The sequence below is a fragment of the Anticarsia gemmatalis genome, chromosome 13, assembly GCF_050436995.1.
Source record: "Anticarsia gemmatalis isolate Benzon Research Colony breed Stoneville strain chromosome 13, ilAntGemm2 primary, whole genome shotgun sequence".
Classification (NCBI taxonomy): domain Eukaryota; kingdom Metazoa; phylum Arthropoda; class Insecta; order Lepidoptera; family Erebidae; genus Anticarsia; species Anticarsia gemmatalis.
This window is the reverse complement of record NC_134757.1, coordinates 8,296,419-8,304,472: the sequence shown is the minus strand read 5'-3', so window position 1 is coordinate 8,304,472 and position 8,054 is coordinate 8,296,419. Positions and strand designations below refer to the sequence as shown.

Here is an 8,054-nt window from a genome sequence, read left to right as displayed (position 1 = left end):
ATTTGCCTTTCGAGGTAGGCTATAGGCTATATATCATCACGCTACGACCAATAGAAGCAGAGTACCAGTAAGAAATGTTACAAAAACGGGGAAAAATTTGACCCATTCTCTTACGTGACGCAAGCGAAGCTGCGCGGGTCAGCTAGTTGTTGATATTTGTTAGTTCTGAATGTAGAGAATCGCTCTACTTATACTATCTGCAGTAATGCAGGTAACTAAGCGGTTCTTAAGATAAGGCTTCACCGTTTAAATAAGGTCGTCTAATCATAACCAAAGTAAAAAAAAATGTATTTAATTGATTACAGTAAGTTCGATGTCGATATCCAACATCTTAATTTCCGAAATGTACTCCCAATATAATATTTGTAAAGAAGTTGTAAGCTTTCTAAGAAAAATATGTGATATCAAAAAGCGGTATTGACTAGAAATACACTAGTATATTTTATATAAAAACATGTGCTATTTTAAGAAGGCTAACAGAAAACGTGGTCTTATTTCCCTCGTGGATTTGAAAGGGCAGACCTAAGACCGTTTTAGTATCCTTTGGTATCCAGTTACCTAGAGATCAATGCTGGGATTAAATCCTAATGAAATAGAAATTGCTTTAGGAGTGAGTGGTTACTTGTAAAATATTCTTAGAAGAAAATCTACATTAGGTGTATCTTGTATTTTTATTTACGAAAGGAAAACCTAAATATAGGTAGGGTTTTAGATAAGAATCCAAATGATTAAAGGGTTAATTCAATGGTACAATACCGGTTGAAAAAGAATAAGGAATAAAATTTAATAGAATTAAACAAATTTTAAACAAAAATTTAAAAAACATTATGTTTTTAGGTAACAGAAGTAAATCGCACTCAACAAATCGCAACAATTTCTGTTGCCCCTACAATTTTCATTTATAACGACTTTCGCTGTACACTGTACAGAACAATTTCCGAGCAACTTTTCAAAATAGTGAAATAAATCAAAGATTATTGAACACATTGGCCATTGTGTCTTTACACACGATATAACATCGTCATAGCCCAACTTCGGCCATCAAATGGCTGCTAACTTAACGAAATATGTTTTTCTCAACCAAAACTGTTGCAGGTGTACTTTGATTAAAGTACTATATGTAGTATATGCTGTAACAAAATTTAAAACATGCTAATACGTATAGTCTTTTTATAAGTGTCTGTCAAAGTAATTTTCTTACGTTATTAGTTAGATATTTTAAAACAATTCCTGTTTCTTAAGTTAAAGGATTTTTTAGTTATTTCTTTTTAAAAGGAAACATAATTTTTAATGATTTGACCAAATAAAAACAATTTGTTATAAATATTAAATGTATTTACCGTTTTATTTATCTACTGTTATTCTTATACACACGTATTGCATTCGTTGTTTTAAAATTCTAAACGAACGGTATTAGCGGGTTTACGGACCCTTCGAAAACACGTAACTTTCTTAATCGTTATTTATGGCGTCGACGTTGTTTTATCTTTTCTTTTCATCTGCATAAACACCACAGACGCGACATTTTCCTGCCAAATGAAAAATACGGAAAAAAAAAATAAACATTTTATTTTATACAAAATTAGAGCCGGTTCACCTAACCATTTTTAATAATCGATTTAGAATAAAACTCAGCGTAATATCATCAACTACAAAAAAAAAACAGTTATAATCAAAGTAAATATCACGAAGAAGAGGTCTTAATACCTAAGACCTGTAATATTATTAACGATAGATTATTGAACAAACTGATAACTTAAAAACCATTGAATTGAAGGCAAATTATCAGCAAGGCTATATTTGTACAAACCATTAATAAAAAAATAAATACTGAAACCAGCTGTTACTTTAAGAAATAAATACTTAAACAAATACTCTCGGCTTTTTCTAAATAAAAACCCACAAAATGATTTTCAATAGAAGCCAGAAGTAGCGTACAAAACGCCGGCTTATTTCTCGCCCGCAGTGGAAGCTGTTCGGAAAATATCAAGAAATTCTTTCGTAGACAATAGGTTAACAAATGGTCCCTGCTTTGGATTACGTACACGTATTTCAATGTTTTAGTTGAACTCTTCACTCCTTTAAGCTTTTAGTAGTTTTTAAAAGTCGGAGGAAAATTACAACAGCGCTGTACATGTTGCAAAAAGTGTTTGTTTATTTGTAAAACTTAATTTTCTTTCTTTAAAATGAGGAGTAATGGGAGCAGTAGTTTTTATTTTTATTCTGTTTTATTTTTAACAGGCAAATAACGTAGCATACAAGTTTTGGGTACACGTCATTCACAGTCTTATACCGAATACACAAGTTCACGACCCGAGAAAAAAATTAGGTATTCTTTTGCACAGTAAAAGTTACTTTCAGCTTAATTTATTATCTTAGAACTAAATATTTACTTAGGTTTGCCTTGTTCGATGCGCGCTCAAATACGGACGTGCATTAGTAGGCTCTGAATATTATTTACTTTCGGTGTTGCGCGGCCGTAGCCGTTGCACGTGATCATGGCTATGAGTACCCAACTTATAGCTAACGAGTTGTTGGCATTTATTCAAAATGCCATTGACACTATGGACGAGGTCAGCGTGATGCAGATCTGCAAGTCCAATTTCAAAGAAGAGGACATCAGCAGCGGCAAGAGATTGTTATACCAGTCCCTTGGCAAGCTGGACCAGATGCCGTCTCGCAGAAGAGATGGGACAGAGAAGAGCGTGCAAGATATCATCGCTTTGCTGAAGGTAATGGATCCGGATGACGTGCCGACCTTTGTGGCGAAGGAGCTGCATAAACTCCCACCTGTCACATTCGACCACGTCGACGTTACCAGGCTGTTAAAGGACATCACGTTCTTAAAGTCGAGTCTGGCTGAGATGCAGTCGATGCTGGAGGTGTCTAATAACACCATCGGTGAATTGCGTGAGGAGTTGGCGCAGTTACGTGGCGCTGTTTCGTCATGTAAGTCACCCGACACCTCCAACGTCAACACACGTCGCGGGGCGCAAAACGCATCCGTCGGCAATTTGGAAGCGGCGAGTCCTAAGTCGTCGCTAGCTGCCGAAACTGCTTGCCCCAACAACATCGGTCGAGGTAGTGACACGTGCCGCTACGTCAACACCGACACGTGCCTACGCGGCAGTTGCCGCCAACCAACCAGCTGGACAACCACCACAGTGGCGACAGAAAGGGGATAAGAAGATCACTATGAGATCAGACGTCCATCCGCATCAGGGTAAGAAGAACGAGGCTACGTGCGAAAAGGATGGCTTCATCAAGGTGGAGAAGAAAAAGAGGAAGTCATCTCGTCGCAATCAGTGCGGTACTGCACCGACCGGACCGAACCATCTGCTGCGTCCAGCCGTGCCTGCGACGCTGTTGTACGTGTCCCGCCTGCACTACTCTACAAAGGCCGAAAACATTGTAGAGTACGTCCAAGTGAAAACCAATTTCAAACTGAGGGTCGAGCAGTTGCAGTCTTGTCACAATGTGAATTTCAACTCATTTGTGGTGAGAGTGCCGACTGAGCATCTGTCGACCTTCATGAAGGAGGAATTTTGGCCGAGAGGTGTTGTGTTCCGGCGGTACAGAGGACGGCTACCCGACACCACGCGTCAGGCGACACCTGGATCACGTGTCACTTAGAATAAGTTATATTTTGTATGTATTAGTCTATTTATAAGTTGTATTTTGTTTATTGTAATACTATGGGCCTCAGTTGCCTGAAATAAAGGAATAAATAAATAAAATAAAAATAAAAAAAATTATTCCAATGCAATATTAAAATTAGTTAGTTATTTTAGTTACAAAACATCTAGAACATATGAAACAATTTCTTAATTAGCCGCTTCTACAATACGTATTTTTAAATGTACCCTATGATGTTACTTTAGTAAACAAAACAAAAACATACCCGGAGACACGACAACACTAAAAAATATAACAAGAACTACAAGTCCAGCTAAAAGTCCCTAATTAATAAAATATCATACTCAAAGTAAAACAAAGCTATATCGGTGCCATATTTCGTTCGCTTCATTAAATTTTGTTTGCGCCAGCGGTCGCAGCACATTGTTTTGAATCTTTTACATTGTTTATTTTCATATTAATCCTTCCCAACCCTTATTTGTATTAAAGGGTCCTCATACACTTTTAATCCTTTAGCGGCTTTGCCCATTATCATTAAGGGTTTGTTTTCGGTTCGCAAATAGTATGCTAGCTGAATATATGCTTTGTTTCTACAAACATGACGAACGATGTAATTGTGTTAATGTCTCGCTGTTGTGATGTAACAGATGTTGGTGACGTGAACTAAAACATAGTGTTTGCAAGTTTAATTTTCTCTTCTCCTTATTTGAATACATATTGATATTTTTTTTTTGCATAAAATGTTCTGTTGTTTTTGTTGAGTGGTCAACGCCTCATTTTTTAAAACTTAGCTAACAATGCACAGCAAACATTCTGCTAAATGAGGATTGGAACTTTACTACGGTATCGAAGGAACGTTTTTCAACATAATAAAATACATATATGCAGCAGTAATTAATATTTTATATGCCACTTTCGTTTGGACGAACGTGTTAATTATAGATTGTACGAATTTAATCTAACTGAGAATTGGGTTTCGGGTTTTTGTGATAAAGGTTAAAACGAATTCTATTTGTAGGCATCTGTTGAATGAACGAACTTCGAACATAATGTTTGAGCTAAAATTAGCTTAGATTTTTCCTCTTGTCGTAAAGTATTTTTTCATTGAATTCAGGCTGTTTTATTCCGACATTTTCGGGTCAGCCTTTATATTTGTTGAACACATTTGTCTCTTAATTGATTACTTCAGATTCAGATATTTTGGATCATGGAAAAATTATATTTAGTTTGCTTATATTAGACGTACGTACTTTTATTATCTAAGTATTGATATAAATATAATCCAGCTAAACTTTGCCAACTTATTTATTCTAATTATCTAGATTATGTCTTAGACATTTTACTAATCTTCCAGCTGATAATCCGTTCATAGTCGACTAATTTGTCCGTGGTAGATTTCAATACTATTACCATCTATCAAAACGTTAAAGCTACTCTTAGAATAAAATTAAACCAAAGAAAACAGTTGGCAACTTTATAAATAATTCCATTATCTTGAAAATAAACGGCTAACGGAATGCTATGGAAACTAAGACAGACACGATTTCCTAGAAAGTGGTCGGAGTTAGAACACTGATTATACTGACGAGCCGCTACATCTAGCTACCGACTCTACCGAGACATCGCCGCTCGAAGATTGACGGCTGTCCTCACTTCGAAACCCTAGACTGTACTAAAGATAGACCGAAGCAGAATTGTGGGACAACTTTCAATCGCATTAACATATAATTTTGTTAGAAGAATTATTTTACTATAATACTGCAGCTTACTTACAATAAATCTTAAAATTTGTAAATTTGAATGTACGTTTGTTATTTAATGACGCCAAAATGACTAATAGATTTGATAAAATTGGGTACACAAATAGTTTTAATTTGGATTAACGCATACGATAGGTACTTATCACCGAGATTTTTTTTCATGCGGGTCAATTTGGGGGAAGAAGTCTTTATAAAAAAGTAGTAAGTAATTTTATAAAAGTAGCTGCGGGTTGTAGAATTTTATTTTACAGTATTTGAACAGGTTTTATTCATAATTCAGAATTGGTGTATTTCTTTATACAGGATTTCTTAGTAGCCCAAACAAATTACGATTTTGGGAATTTCCCGTACTTTTAATATTCCAGAAACCCCATTTCTGACATAAATGCTCAGATTACATTGACTGTAATTTCGAAGAATTTTTTAAATAAAACCAAAAGCAATGCTCTATATATTCTCCCCACTCCGTTCGTATGGGTTTCAAATTAAATAGAATATAGTTTAACAGGAACTTAATTTTGTGCTAAACAATAATTCTACCCACTTTCAAATTAACAACACCAATATATTAATTCCAGTCATTTATTTTATTCCTTGAACGCAAGATACTGCGTAAAATTGTATTAAACTAAACAATTCATAATAAAATAAATTGCTGGAATAATAGAGCATATTGTTGTGACCTTATTTCGTTAATACCTCAAATTTGAAGCCCTCATTTTATAAATAACAGATTCTAGTCAAATGTTCAAGAATTTAACTTAATACTATAGTAATAATTCGAAATTATGTTTTCTAGATTTTCTAAAATATTACACTGAGATGTCTAAACAACTTAATTTCAAATATTTTCGTTTCAATTTACTAACATTATCTTGTATCAGCAATTCGATAGTATTAATATTGTAGTTGCTATACTCGTATTTAATTTGAAATCCAAAACAAGGCTTTTAATAAGAATAAATTTTAAAAAGTACTTGTTCCATTAAAATTTAGCATTTCAAAATACGCAACTGTAGTTAAAAAGAATAAATTTAAAAAATTACTTGTTCCATTCAAATTGAGCTTTTCAAAATACGCAACTGTCCACCATCAACATACTCGTACAACACGCTTTACTACTTTAATATAAACAAGTCAAGATATCCATAAGACTTTTCACCAAACAAGTCTATACACGATCCACCGATGTTTGTTCAATTCTCGTAATATTTCCAATTGCACGCAATTCACTTTACACGAATAACATGAGTACATAATGTATGTGGATTCGCTGAAGTAGACAAAAATATATCTGAATTTATTCTACAGCGTACCATTTTTATGAGTATATTCATATTTTCGTATATTTCAATACATTTCTGAAACAGATAATAGTGAATGTGATAAATGTTTAATATAAAATTATTGCTGTCATTCCGTAAAGTAGAATTACTGCTGTCAGTCCTTTGATTTCAATATTCCATATATATCCATATTGGGAATTAAATAAGATGATTTGTCACGATTAATTTCAATAAATAAACCTTTTCATTCTTGTTTTTATGCAGTTAGCATTTAAATCAGTATTTGCTAGATCACTCAATGGAATGCAAGTAGATTTTTATGGTCTTCCAATTGCCATTTCAACAAATCCTACTTAAATAGTGTAAGTAAAGGAATGTGAAAATGGGGTATAAAGATCTTTAAACAGCTATATGGTTTGGACTTTTGATACTCGGTTGATAATCATATGATTATCAACTGAGTATCATTATTTAGACTCCTATAATGTAGGAGTCTAAATAATGCCAAAATCTCTCCATATACTATTTTCATCTTAAATACGCTAGCATAGAAAACTTATCCGTATTAATAAAATTGCATGCGACAGCTGGATCAACACCAATTGTATCTAAAACAATGAACCAGAAACCGCTAGTAAGCAAGATTTACTATAGAAAAAGTCTAAAATACTTTTCCTCTACCGGAAAGCTTAAAGATGCGTAGCAACCAATTATCTTCAATTTTATTACGCACAAAGATCGAGTGGGGAAGCTTTAATAAATTACAGATTTCCATCCAATATAAGTAGCCACAACAAAAAGTGAAGATTACAGCAAATCTCTTTCCATTAGCAATTAATCCTTATAAGATGATACTTTCCGAGTCGACCGTTTTATAACGCTTTTAAAATTATCTCTTAGAATATCCATTTTTATTACGGATAGCTTTATTTGTGGTCCTTTGTGTCCTTACTTCGGATTAACGTGGTAAAGTGCACCCATGAAGAGAGTATTGTGGAATAGTAAAGTGATAATTTCTGGTTCTATTTATTATTTAGAGAGGATTTGAGAATATGTCTCACATTAAAAAGTTTTATACATATCTAATAGAGTATGAATATAACGAAGCGAAATACAGTAACGACCATTTATAGGTAGATAACAATATTGATGTTTTTAAGTACTTTCTAAATCACTTAGGTCTGTACCCCAACTTTCATCAGAGAAAATACTGGAAACGTCGCAATTTTTTACCCATTTGAAACGTTGACCTCTCAACTCGCATATTTACTACCGCTGTGCCACAGAGCAAGTCGATCGCATTTCCTAGTAACCACTTATCAAAAGTATTAAGTTTGTTAGATATCCAAGCATCCATCTTAGAAATTAATAT

The 8,054-nt window shown here is 33.9% G+C and overlaps 1 pseudogene; it reads left to right on the top strand.

The window, feature by feature from the left end:
• The first annotated feature begins 205 nt into the window (after positions 1-205).
• On the top strand, positions 206-3,716 carry LOC142977750 (uncharacterized; annotated as a pseudogene).
• Positions 3,717-8,054: the final 4,338 nt, after the last annotated feature.